This window comes from Muntiacus reevesi, chromosome 8, assembly GCF_963930625.1.
Source record: "Muntiacus reevesi chromosome 8, mMunRee1.1, whole genome shotgun sequence".
In the NCBI taxonomy this organism is placed as follows: Eukaryota; Metazoa; Chordata; class Mammalia; order Artiodactyla; family Cervidae; genus Muntiacus; species Muntiacus reevesi.
In genome coordinates this window covers 65,875,465-65,895,131 of record NC_089256.1, presented here as the reverse complement: position 1 = coordinate 65,895,131, position 19,667 = coordinate 65,875,465, and positions in this window count along the sequence as shown.

The window sequence follows — 19,667 nt, the reverse complement described above, 5'->3', positions numbered from 1 at the left end:
AACAGGGCATTCGGAATGACCCTGCTAAAGGGTAAGCCAGGCTCCACTGTTCATGGGATTCTCCAGGCAAGAATACTGGAGTTCCATGCCCTCCTCTAAGGGATCTTCCTGACTCAGGGATAGAACCTTTATCTCTTATGTCTCCTGCATTGGCAGGGGGTTTCTTAACCGCTAGCATCACCTGAGAAGCCCCAGCTCATGACACTACTCCTCAAAATGCACCTCTCCCAGAATAGAAGCCCAAGTCTTTATGATGGCCTTCCAGACCCTTCACAATCTGGCCACCACAATCTAACCTCATCTACTGCTCTCTCCTTTCTCGTTCCAGTTCAGCCACCAGGACCTCCTTGCTGTTCCTACAACAGGGTGAACATGCTCCTGCCTTGGGACCTCGTTTGCCTGCTGCTTTCCTTGCCTAGAAAGCTCTTCTCTCAGAATTCCACATAGCTCACTCCCACATTCTCAGCAAAACTTTCGGATGACTGTAACTGTACTTGCAACTCCTGCACTTCCTGTCCTTCTTTCCTACCTAATGTCTCTTTAGAACACTTATTACCTTCAGCTCTAACATATAGCTTGTGTATTTCCTCTAATAGTCGTTAAGACAGAAGGGAAGCTCCAGGAGAGCAGGGATGTATACTGTTTTGAGTCCTTGGCATCACAGGTCTGGCACTGATATTCAGCAGATATATTTTAAATATGTTGAATGAAGGATAATATAACTTGAAATAAGATTTTGATTTATGTTTTATTCAGTCATCAGCATGTCCTATTATAAAAGTCATTGGTAAATACCTAATGAGCCTAATGAGCCTTTTAATAAGCGGTGGTGAAAAGTCTAGTGAATTTAAATTACAGAAAAGTAAACGCCACCTAAAACTTATAGAAACTGATGAGATTTAAAATAATAGAGTTATTCCTCTGAGTTCAGTTGAGCTAGTTACCGGCAACCATGTCTCAGAGGGAACTCTAAGAAGAACAAGGTGAAGTCGAGTTTAGAAGGCTGGACTGCCAGTTTCCCACCAGGGTTTTCTGTAGACGTCAGGATTTCTGACACACCTGTTTGGAGTAGAGTCAGGGCAAAACCCAAGCAGAGGTGAACTCGGTAAGTCAAGACTGAAGGTTAGCACTGGAGCACTTTTTCCTTAGGTATTAAAAAAGAAAAAATGTCTGCTTTGATAAATAAAGGAAAGCCTTGATCAGAGTTCACACATTTTCTTGGAAAAACATATCTAAGAGCAAGACTATCTACTCTGCTCTAGACCATTTCTGGGGACAAGAGAATAGTCTCAGTTTTAGGCATCCCATGAATAGTAGAGACAAGAGTATAAATCAGAGAGCCCACAGCATAATTAGGAAACAAGGACTGATGCTGAAACTTTCATACCAAGTGGCTGAAGGAGTCTCTGACCTCCTGTCAGGCAGGGAGCAGCATGCTGGTTCTCAGGACCCTCTCCATGTGGAACAACCATAATCATCATCATATCAACCACTTATTAACTACATATTATGTGTCAGGTCCATTAAGTACTTATATTTTCTCATAAATATTCCAAACATATATTATTTCCATTCTAAATATAATAATACTGAGGCTCAAAAAAGATAATCAGCAGCCTAAGCTCACCCAGCTAATCTGAGAGGAGATGAAGATCCAAACTCAAGTCTCCAACTGCAGGTCTATGTGAACGCTCCTATACTAGGTTGGAACAGGGGTTTCGAGAAAGCACTCCACCCAATGGGGAGGAGCAGGTTAGAGAAGTAGGCCGGCGCTGTGACAGGACTCAGGTCCCAGTAAGAAACAGGAGGCCACCTAGAGTGCAAGTCCGGTCTGAGAGCCTGAACACACTTAGTGGTTTTAGTGACAAAACTAGGTGGGTGAGAACAAATGACCAAGGCTGCAGGCCAGTTTTGGGCAGACAGAGAGGGGGCCAGGCCATGGAGAGACAGATACACACAAAGATGGATAGAGTAGGCGGGAACCGACAGGAAGGCTCCTTGATTGCCTCCTCTCTCCTTAACCTTCAAATTCTGCCTTCACATCCTCCACAGCATTCATTTTTCTCCTCCAGCTTCAGCCACTCCCTCCAGGCTCACCCCATTGCTTCTGCAAAAAGAGGGTCTTGGGCTATTTGGTTTGATTGCACCATCTCCCTCCTCCTTAGGAGACCCCTAGGCCTCCCCTGACTTCATCAAATATTCTACCCTAAGCTCCAAATTTTCCACTGGCACCCAAGTAACAATAACCCACAAACAGGCAGAACACACCCACTTGAGGGCAAAGTAACCCCTTGCAGCAGATGTCTTGAAGGCAGTCCCTGAGGCCTGGCACACAGATCTGAGGTAGCAGAGTCCATATGTTTATACCCTAAGCAATTTCTCCATGTTTTGCCTGGCACTCACTTACTCCTCACCTTTCCACACCAGTGATAGGTAATACCTCTCATTTGTTTAGCATTTTACAGGTTACAAAACATCTTCAGCTGCGTCACCTCACTGAATCCTTCCAAGAGTGATGCAGACATTATCCCCCAGGTCAGATGAAGAAATGGAGATTCAGAAAAAAATGAGAGGCCTGCTCTGGTCAGCCTCAGGCAGCAGTCAGAGCCCAAAGCCAACTGCCCCCTTCACCACAGCCAAGAGACTGGCTCAACCCGTCAGAGACGGCTTCTTCAGTCTAATGTCCATTTCCTCATGACATAACATTTTTTCCCATCAGTACAAGCAAAACCAAGTTAAACCAAAACAGTTGCTAGAACTCGGGGAGTGGGAAGTCAAACTCTCCTTGGCTGACATTAATTTACAATCCGTGGCTCAGGGATTTCTCTCAATCCTCCATTTATTTGTAATAGTTTTATAAATGATATTGCTTTTGTTGTGTAAAAACACTGGGAGCCATAAGAAGAAAATTTACATGAAGGACAACTTTAGACTCTGAACAACAAAAGAAATCGCAAGAGTGAGGACAATGAGAGGAACAAGACATAAGAAGGCGGAGGAAGGGGCTCACACGCAGAAAGCCCAGACCTGCAGGAAGCCGGGGCAGGACATGGCCCTCTCTCTTCTTGGGAAGCAACCTGTGTTGGTCCAAACAAAGCACCACAGTGCGCCTTCTCCGCCCCTAACTTCATGGGCTTTGTCTTCCAACCAGTAGCTCTGAGCTTCATTTCCCAGCCTTCTCCTGAAACTCCTGGCCTGTGGTCTATACACCACATAGAGAAAACAAGAGTTTATCAGAAATTAGCCCAAAAAGGCATAGAAAGAAGAAGATGGGGGGGAAAAAAGATGCATCTGTATATTCTTAAAATAACTTAAAACTAAACAGAAATTCTTTTTGTCTGTCTTCATGGAATAGGAATGGTTGATCAAAATAGGGTTGCCTTGGGAAATGTTTAGAGCAGGCTGATCATCTCATTCCTGACATAAGCCCACAATACATGGTCACCTGCACATGAAGACACAGAAGACCTTCCCCACTGGGATTCTTCTGACTGTATCAGAAAGAGAAAGGGCAAAAATACATGCAAACGTTTTTTGTGTTCCATGTTCAAGCACTTGAGTGGGGGAGGTGGGAGGAAGAGGAGACCCACATGTCCTAGAATAATGTAGGGACATATAGCATTCTGTTACCCTAGGCTTCCCTCAGTCACTGGCATGACTGTGACTTTCTCATCACCTTACAAGGCTCAATTTAAATAAGACCTATGGACCTTTCCTCATCCCCTTTCTAAAACAGATCCTTCCATCATTCTCTGCACAGCACCATGGCTACACCTTTCTTAACACTTAACAATAAGCTGTAATGGTTTTGCTAATGTATCAGTGTGTCTGCTTGCTGGCTTGCTCCCCCAAAAGATGTAAGCTACATTAGCATTCTTTCTAATTTCTCTCTACTTTCATTACTAATGTGAGGTATTATTAAGTAAGGGCTCATTTTATACCAGTGGAATGAATGAATATTAAAATCTCTAGCACAGGACCTGATTTTCAGTAGATATTCCATAAACCCAAGTTTTCCTCTCAGAGCCTACAGTCTATTTGGGTGTATGGACACAAGGAAATACAACTCTACACAAGACAGACTGAATATCACACTGGTTTAGAGCTAACCTAGGTGGCCCAGTGGTAAAGAATCCACCTGCAGGAGACACAAGAGATGAGGGTTAGATGCCTGGGTCAGGGAGATCCCTGGAGTGGGAAATGGCAACCTGGAAATGGCAACCTACTCCAGTATTCTTGCCTGGAAAATTCCATGGACAGAGGAGCCTGGAGGGCTACAGTCCATGAGTTGCAAAGAGTCAGACATGACTGAGCACACACAAACACTTTGATACTGAAAACAAAAAAGCTTAACAAAATGTTAAGATCTGAAAACTCCTTGGTGCAGTAAATCCTGGTCTGTGCCCTCACTATTCCAGGGCTCCCACCATTCTATTTTGGTGTATATTTCCTTCATTTGTTTCTGACAAAGAATTGAGGCAAGGCGGCTTCAAATGCTCTACCCTTAGAAACATCATCTAAAGATACAGCCTCCCCAGGTATCTGGAGGAGAGCGTAGAGTCCGCCCTGGTCATGCATCAGTGAGGAAGGAAGGATAGGACCCACTCCAGGCTGCAGGAGACCCTGAGGATCCCTGAAGCATCCCCCTGCACACAACTTAGCAGCTGACTGTTTCTGCTCCCCACTCTCTCTCTTTCTGGAGTGAGACTGTGCATCTTCCCCACTCCTAATAAAGTTGAGGCAAAGCCTGTGGGAGAGAGATAAGGTCAGAGGGACCTAGAGATGACAGAAGGGTTGTGCCTTTCCTATTAATCTGAGTCTGCCAGTGCCTGCCTAGTGAGGCCCCAGAGGTCTCTTTAAGGCCTGTCTGGCTAAAGCACATTTACTCCAGAGCAACCCATGTCTTCCAGCTGTGTTGACAGCTTCTCCACATCCCAGCTGGGCTGTCTTGAGGCGGGCTGTCACTCACTTGGGCTGTTCTCTATCCAAATCTTTTTTTTTTTTTTTTTGGTAAGAGTTTTGTTTTGTTTTTTATGATTTGGGAAGTTGAAAAGGCAAGAAAACAGAAATAACTAAAATAGTTTACATTTTACTGAAAAAAAGAAATATTAGAACCCAGTTCCAATACCAGTAATTTGTTATTTCTTTTGACTCTTAAAGCTACTGAGGTTGTTTCTCTGACACCTCTCCCCTCTGTGCTGGAATTTATACGTATCCAATATAGGCATCCAAAATTCTCCCAGTGTTGCTCACTCCTCATTTAGCTATTTTATCAGTGATTCATTCTGTAATTCTCACCTTTCCATTCTCTTGGCAAAAAAAAAAAAAAAAAAGTGGTTCAAGGAAGAAAGCAATACCAGAGTGGGAGTCTAAAAACTTTGTTAGACTGTCTCTTGGGAAGGAGGCTCAGATGCCTTCTACAGATGATCTAAGAACCCTGGAACAGTCTGAATGACTGTCACTGAAAAATTTTTAGGCTGCCTAATATTCCTGGGGATAGGGTTGAGGCAAATCAGTAGAAGGTCCTCAAGGCAGATTTGGGCTATTCTATCAGGTAGAGCTCCCAGCTGCCTCATAAGACAACACTTGTCCCAAAGATGTTCAAGAGCTTGCTAGAGCAGAGGTTCCTGGACTTTCATCCCTATTGCAATCTCTAGGAAGTTTTAAAAAGTATACAGTAGAGTCTGAAGTCAGGCAGGTTGATTCCTCCAGTTCCATTCTTCTTTCTCAAGATTACTTTGGCTATTCGAGGTTTTTTGTATTTCCATACAAATTGTGAAATTATTTGTTCTAGTTCTGTGAAAAATACCGTTGGTAGCTTGATAGGGATTGCACTGAATCTATAGATTGCTTTGGATAGAATAGCCATTTTGACAATATTGATTCTTCCAATCCATGAACACGGTATGTTTCTCCATCTGTTTGTGTCCTCTTTGATTTCTTTCATCAATGTTTTATAGTTTTCTGTGTATAGGTCTTTTGTTTCTTTAGGTAGATATACTCCTAAGTATTTTATTCTTTTTGTTGCAATGGTGAGTGGTATTGTTTCCTTAATTTCCCTTTCTGTTTTTTCATTGTTAGTATATAGGAATGCAAGGGATTTCTGTGTGTTAATTTTATATCCTGCAACTTTACTATATTCATACTGGCACAAAGACAGAAATATAGATCAATGGAACAGAATAGAAAGCCCAGAGATAAATCCACGAACCTATGGACACCTTATCTTTGACAAAGGAGGCAAGGATATACAATGGAAAAAAGACAATCTCTTTAACAAGTGGTGCTGGGAAAACTGGTCAGCCACTTGTAAAAGAATGAAACTAGAACACTTTCTAACACCATACACAAAAATAAACTCAAAATGGATTAAAGATCTAAATGTAAGACCAGAAACTATAAAACTCCTAGAGGAGAACATAGGCAAAACACTCTCTGACATAAATCACAGCAAGATCTTCTATGACCCACCTCCCAGAATATTGGAAATAAAAGCAAAAATAAACAAATGGGACCTAATGAAACTTAAAAGTTTTTGCACAACAAAGGAAACTATAAGTAAGGTGAAAAGACAGCCCTCAGATTGGGAGAAAATAATAGCAAATGAGGAAACAGACAAAGGATTAATCTCAAAAATATACAAGCAACTCCTGAAGCTCAATTCCAGAAAAATAAATGACCCAATCAAAAAATGGGCCAAAGAACTAAACAGACATTTCTCCAAAGAAGACATTCAGATGGCTAACAAACACATGAAAAGATGCTCAACATCACTCATTATCAGAGAAATGCAAATCAAAACCACAATGAGGTACCATTACACACCAGTCAGGATGGCTGCTATCCAAAAGTCTACAAGCAATAAATGCTGGAGAGGGTGTGGAGAAAAGGGAACCCTCTTACACTGTTGGTGGGAATGCAAACTAGTACAGCCACTATGGAAAACAGTGTGGAGATTTCTTAAAAAACTGGAAATAGAACTGCCATATGACCCAGCAATACCACTTCTGGGCATACACACTGAGGAATCCAGATCTGAAAGAGACACGTGCACCCCAATGTTCATCGCAGCACTGTTTATAATAGCCAGGACATGGAAACAACCTAGATGCCCATCAGCAGACGAATGGATAAGGAAGCTGTGGTACATATACACCATGGAATATTACTCAGCCGTTAAAAAGAATTCATTTGAATCAGTTCTAATGAGATGGATGAAACTGGAGCCCATTATACAGAGTGAGGTGAGCCAGAAAGATAAAGAACATTACAGTATACTAACACATATATACGGAATTTAGAAAGATGGTAACAATGGCCCTATATGCAGGGCAGAAGAAGAGATGCAGAAGTACAGAACAGACTTTTGAACTCTGGGGGAGAAGGGGAGGGTGGGATGTTTTGAAAGAACAGCATGTATATTATCTGTGGTGAAACAGACCACCAGCCCAGGTGGGAGGCATGAGTCAAGTGCTCGGGCCTGTTGGGCTGGGAAGATCCAGAGGAATCGGGTGGAGAGGGAGGTGGGATGGGAGACCGGGATGGGGAATTCGTGTAACTCTATGGCTGATTCACATCAATGTATGACAAAACCCACTGAAAAATTAAAAAAAAAAAATAAAAAAAAAAGTATACAGACACTACTGTGATACCCTACTTCAGGCATAGGACAAAATTCTGGGAGTTAGAGGCAAGAGCAAAGAACTTTGTGTGAGAGAATATAGATTAAAGCCTCTTACTTAATAAGAGAGTTACTTAATAAGAGGCCCTCTTACTTAATAAGAGAGTTACCAAAACTCAGAGCTTTGGTTTTTTTAATTAGGAAAATGGAACTAATAATGCCAACTTTACAGAGTTGTTTTAAGAAGTAATAATGAGCTATATGTGGCTCAATAGATGTTACTTTTAAAAATAGCTAATTCAGTTGATGGGATTCACATATAGATGCTACTGGGGATGAGTCAAAAGCCTGAGCACGTATGTAGATTTAACAAAGGTCCCCAAGAAATGATGGTCCTTCACTTGTCTAACCCAGTAACAGCTGATAAATGTATTTTCAAGTCAAGTACAGCACTTTACAGTTCATAAGGCATACACATGGTTTCATTTGGATTTTGGTCCTTACAATAGCCATGAAAGGTAGGAAAGATAATGTTATGCTAACTTTACACAGATAAAAAAATTGAATATTAGAAGACCTAAACAATTTTTACAACTAAGCAATTTTACAATTTTTACAAGCAATTTTTCACACCACTAGTCATCCAGAGATCCTGGGTGAGAAGGAATTTATACCTCCCAATGCCTAGTCAGGGGCTTCTGTCTCCATTACCCCAGGCTTTGTTACCAGTCAGTGGTTTCAGAGGCTTATTTCTTGCCTTCCTAAGTAGACAAGAGACTAGAAACTATATTTTATGATTTGTTATGCCTCCCATGTTGCTTGTTTTACATACAGCGGAAGCACAATTAATATATGTTATTGGAATTAATTCACAGATTGGGTTTGAAGAGAGTAGTGCTTTTTCATCGGGATAACCTCCAACTTGGGACTTGAGACTCTGTCTCACCTCCTTCTATATCTCCAGGGCTTTTGATCCTAAGGTTGGTTTAAGTCTCTTTTTTCCTTAAACATTTACACTGCTCTTATCACAAGGGCTGCTCACTCTTCCAGTGTAGCGCTTGCTGCGTGTCTCCCATCTCCAGAGCCGCGTCCCTAGAGGTTCTTACCATTCTTCTCCATTGCTCTGGCCAAGTAAAAGGACAGGGAACAGATCCGTGTTTGAATTCCTAATCTTCCCTCATTAAGTTAATTTGGGGCAAATTACTTAGCAGCTTTAAACCTCAATTCTCCCATCTGTGAAATAATATTTACATACCAAGGTGGTTGTGAGGATTAAGAAAGATAATGGACCAGTGTGCCTGGCAAGAATCAGGGCACAATAATGATTATCAGGTATCTCTTCCTCTCTTCTGGTGGTTTCTGCCTGGAAATTTTTCTAGGCTGCAAAAGCCACAAAAACACAATCTTCAAGTACGATTTTCATTTTATCACTTACCTATTTAGATCTTTCTTTCAGCATCTCCTAAGTAATATTCCCCTCAAGTTCAACCTTTAAAGCAACGCTGTCAAATGGAAGTATAACTAATGCAGGCCATAAATGTAAAATATATGAAATTTTATATTTAAATATTTGTAAGTAGATTTTCTAATAGCCACATTAAAGGAAAATAGAAATCAGTTCAGTTCAGTTCAGTCACTCAGTCGTGTCCGACTCTTTGTGACCCCATGGACTGTAGCACGGCAGGCCTACCTATCCATCACCAACTTCCGGAGTTTACTCAAACTCATGCCCATCAAGTCGGTGGTGCCATCCAGCCATCTCAACCTCTGTCATCCCGTTCTCCTCCTGCCCCCAATCCCTCACAGCATCAGGGTCTTTTCCAATGAGTCAACTCTTCGCATCAGGTGGCCAAAGTACAGGAGCTTCAGCTTCAGCATCAGTCCTTCCAGTGGACACCCAGGACTGATCTCCTTTACGATGGACTGGTTGGAACTCCTTGCAGTCCAAGGGACTCTCAAGAGTCTTCTCCAACACCACAGTTCAAAAGCACCAATTCTTCGGCGCTCAGCTTTCTTCATAGTCCAACTCTAACATCCCTATATGACCACTGGAAAAACCATAGCCTTGACTAGACAGACCTTTGTTGGCAAAGTAATATCTCTGCTTTTTAATATGTTATCTAGGTTGGTCATCACTTTCCTTCCAAGGAGTAAGCGTCTTTTAATTTCATGGCTACAGTCACCATCTGCAGTGATTTTAGAGCCCAAGAAAATAAATTCTGACACTGTTTCTACTGTTTCCCCATCTATTTCCCATGAGGAGATGGGACCAGATGCCATGATCTTAGTTTTCTGAATGTTAAACTTTAAGCCAACTTTTTCACTCTCCTCTTTCACTTTCATCAAGAGGCTTTTTAGTTCCTCCTCACATTCTGCCATAAGGGTGGTGTCATCTAAATATATGAGGTTATTGATATTTCTCCCTGCAATCTTGATTCCAGCTTGTGCTTCATCCAGCCCAGCATTTCTCATGATGGACTCTGCATATAAGTTAAATAAGCAGGGTGACAATATACAGCCTTGATGAACTCCTTTTCCTATTTAGAACCAGTCTGTTGCTCCATGTCCAGTTCTAACTGTTGCTTCCTGACCTGCATATAGGTTTTTCAAGAGGCAGGTCAGGAGGTCTGGTATTCCCATCTCTTGAAGAATTTTCCACAGTTTATTGTGATCCACACAGTCAAAGGCTTTGACATAGGCAATAAAGCAGAAATAGATGTTTTTCTGGAACTCTCTTGTTTCTTCGATGATCCAGTGGATATTGGCAATTTGATCTCTGATTCCTCTGCCTTTTCTAAAATCAGCTTGAACATCTGGAAGTTCACAGTTCACGTATTGCCTAAGCCTGGCTTGGAGAATTTTGAGCATTACTTTATTAGCGTGTGAGATGAGTGCAATTGCGGTAGATAGAAATAGCTGTGACTAATTTTTATTATTTTATTTAATATAATATATCTAAAATATTATTTTAACTTATAATCATATACAGTTCTTAATGAAATAATTTAAATTATTTTATACTAAGTATTCAAATGCAGGTATGTGTTTTACACATACAGCATATCTCCATACAAACTAGCCACATTTCAAGTGATTAATAGCCATAGGTGACTACTGGCTATCATATCAGACAGTGTAGCCTAAACTGCAGTTTAATGTTTGTGCACTAACTGTTTTTTCTTTGCTAATGACCCTAATTTCACAATCTTACTTATTTATCTGCCTGACATGATATTTATTTATTTATTTATCAGTAAAGTTGATGATTACAAAATTAATACACAGAAATCTGTTGTATTTCTATACACTAACAAAAATATCAGAAAGAGAAATTAATGAAACAATTACATTTGCCATCACATCAAAAAGAATAAAATACACAGGAATAAACCTACAAAAGTAGGTGAAAGACCTGTACTTCAAAAACTATAAGATGATGATGAAAAAAAAATTTTTAACTATAAATAGATGGAAAGGTAATTGTGTTCTTGAATTAGAAGAATCAGTATTGTTAAATGACATACTATCCAAAGAAATCTACCGATTCAATGCAATCCCTATTAAACTACCAATGGCATTTTTCACAGAACTAGAACACAATGTTGTTGTTTTTTTTAATTTGTATGAAAACACGAAAAGCTACAAATAGCCAAAGCAATCTTGAGAGAGAAGAATGGAGCTTGAGGAATCATGCTCCCTGAATTCAGACTATGCTACAAAGCCACAGTAATCAAAACAATATGGTACATGCACAAAAATAGACATATAGATCAATAGAACAGCCCAGAAATAAGTCCATGCACTTATGGTCAATTAACTCTTGACAAAGGAGTAAAAGATAAATAATAGAGAACAGATAGTCTCCTTTCAGTAAGTTGTGCTGGGAAAATCGGGCAGCTACATGTAAAAGAATTAAATTAAAACATTCTCTAACACCATATACAAAAAAAAAAAATACTCAAAATGGATTAAAGAACTAAGTGGAAGACCAAATATCATAAAACTCATAGAGGAAATCATAAGCAGAACACTCTTTGGCATAAATTGCAGCAATATCTTTTTGGAGCCACTTCCCAGAGTAATGAAAATTAAAACAAGAACTAACAAATGGCACCTAATTAAACTTAAAAGCTTTTGCACAGCAAAGGAAACCATAAAGAAGATTAAAAGACAACCCACAGGATGGGAGAAAATATTTTCAAGCAATGTGACTAACAAGAGATTAATTTCCAAAATATATAAACAACTCATACAGCTTAATATCAAAAAACAAACCCAATTAAAAAATGGGCAGAAGACCTAAATAGACATTTATCCACAGAAGATAAATAGATGGCCAGCAGGCACAAGAAAATATGCTCAATGTCACTAGTTATTCAGTTCAGTTGGGATCAATTCAGTTGCTCAGTCGTGTCCGACTCTTTGCAACACTATGGACTATAGCACGCCAGGCCTCCCTGTCCATCACCAACTCCTGGAACTTGCTCAAACTCATGTCCATCTAGTCGGTGATGCTATCCAACCATCTCATCCTCTGTCGTACCCTTCTCCTCCTGCCCTCAATCTTTCCCAGCATCAGGGTCTTTTCAAATGAGTCAGTTCTTTGCATCAGATGGCCGAAGTATTGGAGTTTCATCTTCAACATCAGTCCTTCCAATGAACACCTAGGACTGATCTCCTTTAGGATGGACTGGTTGGATCTCTTTGCAGTTCAAGGGACTCTCAAGAGTCTTCTCCAACACCACAGTACAAAAGTATCAATTCTTCAGTGCTCAACTTTCTTTATAATCCAACTTTCACATCCATACATGACTACTGGAAAAACCATAGCTTTAACTAGATGGGCCTTTGTTGTCAAAGTAATGTCTCTGCTTTTTAATATGTTGTCTAGATTGGTCATCAGAGAAGGCAATGGCACCCCACTCCAGTACTCTTGCCTGGAAAATCCCATGGACGGAGGAGCCTGGTAGGCTGCAGTCCATGGGGTCATGAAGAGTCAGACGTGACTGAGCAACTTCACTTTCACTTTTCACTTTTATGCATTGGAGAAGGAAATGGCAACCCACTCCAGTGTTCTTGCCTGGAGAATCCCAGGGATGGGGTCGCACAGAGTCAGACATGACTGAAGTGACTTAGCACTTAGCTAGGTTGGTCATAACTTTTCTTCCAAGAAGCAAGTGTCTTAATTTCATGGCTGCAGTCACCATCTGCATGATTTTAGAGCCCAAGAAAATAAAGTTTCTCACTGTTTCCACTGTTTCCCCATCTATTTGCCATGAAGTGATGGGACCACATGCCATGATCTTAGTTTTATGAATGTTGAGTTTTAAGCCAACTTTTTCACTCTCCTCTTTCACTTTCATCAAGAGGCTCTTTAAGTCTCCTTCACTTTCTGCCATAAGGGTGGTGTCATCCGCATATACGAGGTTATTGATATTTCTCCTGGCAGTCTTAATTCCAGCTTGTGCTTCATCCAGCCCAGCATTTCGCATGATGTACTCTGTATATAAGTTAAATAAGCAGGGTGACAATATACAGCCTTGACGTACTCCCTTTTCCTATTTGGAACCAGTCTGTTGCCCCATGTCCAGTTCTAACTGTTGCTTCCTGACCTGCATACAGGTTTTTCAAGAGGAAGGTCAGGTGGTCTGGTATTCCCATCTCTTGAAGAATTTTCCACAGTTTATTGTGATCCACACAGTCAAAGGCTTTGGTATAGTCAGTAAAATAGAAGTAGGTGTTTTTCTGGAACTCTCTTGCTTTTTCAATGATCCAGAGGATGTTGGCAATTTGATCTCTTGTTCCTCTGCCTTTTTACCTGGAAAGGCCTTTTCATCTGCCTCAACATCTGGAAGTTCTTGATTCACATACTGTTGAATCCTGACTTGGAGAATTTTGAGCATTCCTTTGCTAGTGTGTGAGATGAGTGCAATTGTGCGGCAGTTTGAACATTCTTTGGCATTGCCTTTCTTTGGGACTGAAATGAAAACTGACATTTATCCAAAGAAAATAAATAGATGACCAGCAGGCACATGAAAAGATGCTCAATGTCACTAATTATTAGAGAAATGCAAATCAAAACTACTACAATGAGATATCACCTCATACCGGTCAGAATGACCATCATTTAAAAAATCTATAAATAATAAATGCTGGAGACGATGTAAAGAAAAGTAAACCCTCCTACACTTTTTGTGGGAATGTAAATTAGTGAAGCCACAATGGAAAACAATTTGAGGTTTCTTTAAAAACTAAAAACAGAGCTATCGTATGATCTTGTAATTGCATTCCTGAGCATATATCTGGAGAAAATTCTAATACAAAAAGACACAAGCACTCCACTATTTATAGTAGCCAAGACATGGAAGCAACCTAAATGTCTACCAACAGACAAATGGATAAAGAAGATGTGGTGTGTATAGACACACACACACACACACACACACACACACACACACACTAGAATATTACTCAGCCATAAAAAGAATGAAATTTTGCCTTTTGCAGTAACATGGATGGACCTAGAGATTATCATATTAAGTGAAGTAAATCAGACAGAGAAGGACAAGCACTGTATGATGCCACTTAAATGGGGAATCTTAAAAAATGATACAGATGAACTTATTTACAGAACAGAGACAGACTCGTAGATGTGGTGAGCAAAGCTGTGGTTGCCAGTGGGGGGAGAGGGGTGAAGGAGACAGACAAATTAGGAGTTTTGGATTAACATATACACACTCTGCTATGGGCTTCTCTGATGGCTCAGCAGTAAAGAATCTGCCTGCCAATACAGGAGACGTGGGTTTAACCCTTGGGTCAAGATGATCCCCTGGAGAAGGAAATGGCAGATTACTCCAGTATTCTTGCCTGGGAAATCCCACGGACAGAGAAGTCTGGTGGGCTACAGTCTATGGGATGGAAAAGAGTCAGACACGACTTAGTGACTAAACAACAACAATGAATAGGATAGATAAGCAACAAGAATCTGTTGTGTAGCACAGGGAACTATATTCTATGTCTTGAAGTAAACTATAAAGGAAAAGGATCTGAAAATATATATATATATATATATATATATATATATATATTCAGGTATACATATATATTAATAACTGAATTACTTTGCTGTACACTTGAAATGAGCATAACATTGTAGATTATCTATACTTCAAATTAAAAAACACTCATCTGCCACATTCTTGCTTTCTTACCTAAATAAATACATAAATCCTTCACCCATCTGGATGGAGCTTTCTCCTTCCACTTACACTTTTTCAGTACCTTGAATGATACTCTAGTTTAGCCCAACAAACTCACACTTGAGAATGCTTTTTCCATCAACTCTATGGAGTCACTATTATCTTGTGACATTGAGGCATAGGGCTAGAACTACAATATGAGCTTGTGAGTGGTAGTACCATGAAAAAGCAGCTGGAGATCAAAGCAGCTATTGTTCATCCTCATGGAACCAGACAGTCACATTAACACCGGTTCCTTTTTTAAATTAAAAAATTAATATTTAATACTTCAGTCACCTTGCTCTTGCTAAACACCATCACATTGCCTCACAGGGCTGTTGTCATGCAGGTGGGAAGATTTCTGACAGGAAGTTATTAACTCCAAATCTGAGTAGCCTTTCATTTCCTCATTGTGAAGTTTATCAATAATGTCCCCATAATCTGATAAGTACTGCCACTTTTAAACAGCATCAGTTTGAAGAAATAAGCCACAATACATAGAAAGCAAGAGAAGAAAACCTAGTTAAGCATTTAATAGCTCAGTCAATATTTTTTACATAATCTATCCTTTACCTTTTTAAATCAGAGATAAGTGCCACCCAAGTTGCAAATTCTGGCTAAAGTGGAAACTCCCCCAGGCTTCTTGGGAAAGTATTGACTATCATGACTCTTTGTTCTTTTGAGCTTATTATTATGATATGTTATTTAGAAACATAATTTTTAAAACACATTACCTTTAACTAATGTTCTCCCATAATCCATTCCTAAGCATTTAATCCTGTTAGAGACAGAGAGAGACCTTGATATTCCCACGCTTCTTCAAATAGAAAACAGTCACTTTTTAGTAATACCTCTTTATGTAAGTCCCAGTTCCATATTTGTATAGAGTGTACACCTTTTAATTTGTTCATGTTTAATTCAAAGAATTTTCTTAAAGCACAGATTATCAAAGCAATAAAGCTAGGGACCAGGGAGATTCCCTCATGAATCAGAGTGATATCTAGAAATACTATATCTGTTTAGTTCAGAAAACCTTATATTTAAAAGAGGAGTAAAACATATCCCAAACTGTGGATCATGAATTTCTACTGGAAAGAAGTACTGAGAGCTTTCATTTAATTTCTTAACCGTGGAAGAAAATTAGCAAATGCTCCTTATATGGAGTCTGTGAATAGATTTGAATGCATGGGAATATCCCTTGAGCCTGTTTGATTTAGGGAAACAAATACCATCCAAGGACAAAGTGGTCCAGTGGAGGTGGCTAAGGATGCCAAATGCCAAAAAGCTTGGCATTTCCACCCAGGAATTTGCACAAGGATGCTCTTAGAAATGGGAACTAAAGAGACATTTACAACTTTGGCTGCAATTGTGGCATTTTCGAAAATAAAGGCAGTGACACTGAAAAAGGGTTGACTCCTGATTTTCCTCTGGATGATGAGATTTAACTGCATGGCTAATTTGGAAAGTCAGATCAGATTTTCTGGTTTATGGCCTGATAAAAGGAAGATTAATGTTCCTATCCAAAAGTTTCTTCATTGATTCTCATCATACTTCTGTAATAAGCTTTGGTGTGTTTGTGAGTCTGGAATTTCTACATGGCTGCACAGTGGGAATCAAGTAGCTATTACAAAAGACAGACTTTTGCAAAGATAATATGAAAGGTAAGACTGTATCCAGTGGCACACTGAAGCTCCCACTGTTTGTGGAAATTAGAATAATGCTCACAAGTCATATGAGCAAAATAATTAGAGGAGGAGGAACAAATAACACTGCGTAACAGGGAAGAAGCTTCAAACGCTGTGGAAGTAACCACATGTTTGTAAAATAAACTTTGACTGCAGAACCCCAATATTTATTATTTACTTTGATGACTGCTGTTTTTAGCCCTGAGCAACCAACACAGAATATTAGGAAAATATGATTTTTGAATTTTTAGTATTCTCATTAAATTACTTTTGTCTTATCTGAAAATACCATTAAAGGGAAAACCCCACAAATCCTTGGAAATAGAAGATTTCTATAAACTACTTATTTTTAAATAAACCTTCTTCCTAAAGTGGAAATTATTAATACAGATGAATATAATTGGAAGGAAAAATATCTCTGCCTGACACAAATGAAATCTTACGGAGACCTTTGTGTCTACTATTGATTGCTAAGGTAACTCAATCAATTAAAGTTTGGGTAATATTCCTGAACTTATTAATAAAATATGAAAGAGGGAAAGGGATTAAGTTTAGGCTAAGAAAGATTGGGAATTAAGAACTAAGTGGGTTACAGCAACTCTCTCCTTTGCTTTTCACATTACAGATAAGAATCCTCAGAGCTTAGCAGTTTTGGATGATGAAGAAACTAATGAGATTCTGAGTACTCAGGTGAAAGATATTTTATAGGACAACAATTTGAGATTTAAAGTTATGACATAAATTTTGCTACTTCATTTCTAGAATAAATAAAACTGATGGCAGCAGCTAAACTCTGAATTTTTAAGATTCTAGTACAGAATCATATCTTTCTGACAACTTTATGGAATTTGTCATCAAATCTTATTGATCTATATGACCTCAGGCTTCAAATTAAGTGAGAACACAGTAAATAACATTATTTTAATGAAAAAAATATGATGAGGATGACTTATAGTGGGAAGAACACAGAAATAGAAATTGCACAATTTGTATAGCATAAAAACAAGTAAATGTGTTAACTGTGAGGCTTAAAACTCTCTAACAATGCTTTTGCATTTATAACTTGTTCTATTATATCTCGAAAGTACATATCTCAGAGATCTGTAATTATATTGTCCTAATTACAGGGACAATAAAAAGAAACCAAAAAAGTTACCTAAAAATGGAATTTGGAATGTTTAATTTTGTTTTTTACTATTGAACTTGTAGCTCAAATTTTGTCTTTATAAGACTGATTTATTTATATTTGCATAGTCTTTGATTCTTGTAGAAGGACAAAAATTGTTGAATATGAGAAAAATAGAGTAAGACAAGTACATCTGGTGAACTCCCTTCATATTCTTATCAAAAACATGTGAAATATTATGTATACTAGCTTTGCTTTCAGTGTGTATTCTTTTTTAAAGAGCAAATGTTTCAGTCTTCCACATGTTAAAAAAAATACTCTGTAAGATTTAAAAATATAAGAAACAGAAAATAGGAATCTTTAACTCATCACCAGTTTTGGCTTAAGTCAAACAAAAGTATTTAGAACATTTTATTATTGTCTATTACAAGGCTTTAAGTGAAGTAGCATTCAGAACATCCTAAGAGTATAAAGAAAAATATATGAGTATAAAGAAAAGAGTATATAAAAGAGTATAAATTGTATAAAAGAGTATAAAGAAAATACTTTGCAGCATATTACAGAGTACAGGATGGGCTAGATGAAGCACAAGTTGGAATCAAGATTGCCAGGAGAAATAGAATAACCTCAGATATGCAGACACCACCCTGATGGCAGAAAGTGAAGAGGAACAAAAGAGTCTCTTGATGAAGGTGAAAGAGGAGAGTGAAAAAGCTGGCTTAAATTTCAACATTCAAAAACGAAGATCATGGCATCCAGTCCCATCACTTCATGGTGAATAGATGGGGAAACAATGGAAACAGTGACAGACTTTATTTTCTTAGGCTCCAAAATCTGCGGATGATGACTGCAGCCATGAAATTAAAAGACACTTGCTCCTTGGAAGAAAAGCTATGACAAACCTAGACAGCATATTAAAAAGTAGAGACATTACTTTGCCAACAAAGGTCCATCTAATCAAAGCTATGGTTTTTCCAATAGTCATGTGAGAGTTGGACCATAAAGAAGGCTGAGCATCAAAAATTGATGCTTTTGAACTGTGGTATTATAGAAGACTGTTGGAGAGTCCCTAAGACTGCAAGGAGATCCAATCAGTTAATCCTAAAGGAAATCAACCCTGAATATTTATTGGAAGGATTCAAGATGAAGCTGAAGCTCCAATACTTTGGCCACCTGATGCAAAGAGCTGACTCACTGGAAAAGACCCTGATGCTGGGAAAGATTGAAGGCAGAAGGAGAAGGGGATGACAGAGGATGAGATGGTTGGATGGCATCACTGACTTGATGGACTTGAACTTCAGCAAGCTCTGGGAGATGGTGAAGGACAGGCAAGCCTGGCATGCTGCAGTCCATGGGATCACAAAGAGTTGGACACAACTGAGCAACTGAACAGCAACAATAGGGTTCATGTGGGCTTCCCAGGTGGCACTAGCAGTAAAGAACACACCCGGCAATGCAAGAAACATAAGAGACTTCGGCTGGATCCCTGGGTAGGGAAGATCCCCTGGAGGAGGGCATGGCAACCCACTCCAGGTTTCTTGCCTGGAGAATCCCATGGACAGAGGAGTCTGGTGGGCTACAGTCCATAGGGTCGCAAAGAGCTGGACATGACTGAAGCAACTTAGCATGCACTCATAGTGTACATGTATATTGTTATAGTGAGTTTGTGACATTTTCTCCTCCAAAATGGTAGTAAAAAGTATAGATTGACCTGATAATGGTAAGCAGCTTGGTAATCACAGATTTTTAAGAAATACCATTTTTTCTCATTTATTGTGCTTTGAGTAGTGTCCAAAGAAGATATGCTTTACCAGTAACAACATCTTGGCATCTATTGTATACCACTTTAAAAGTTAAAGAATGTAGTCATCCACATGATCTTATTTGACACCCAATGCCCTGGGAAATACTTATTTCCCTCTTCCTTTGTCTGAAGAAAGATGTGTAGACTGAATGATTGTGTCTTTCCAAGGTCTTAAAGCTAGTGAGTAGTGGGC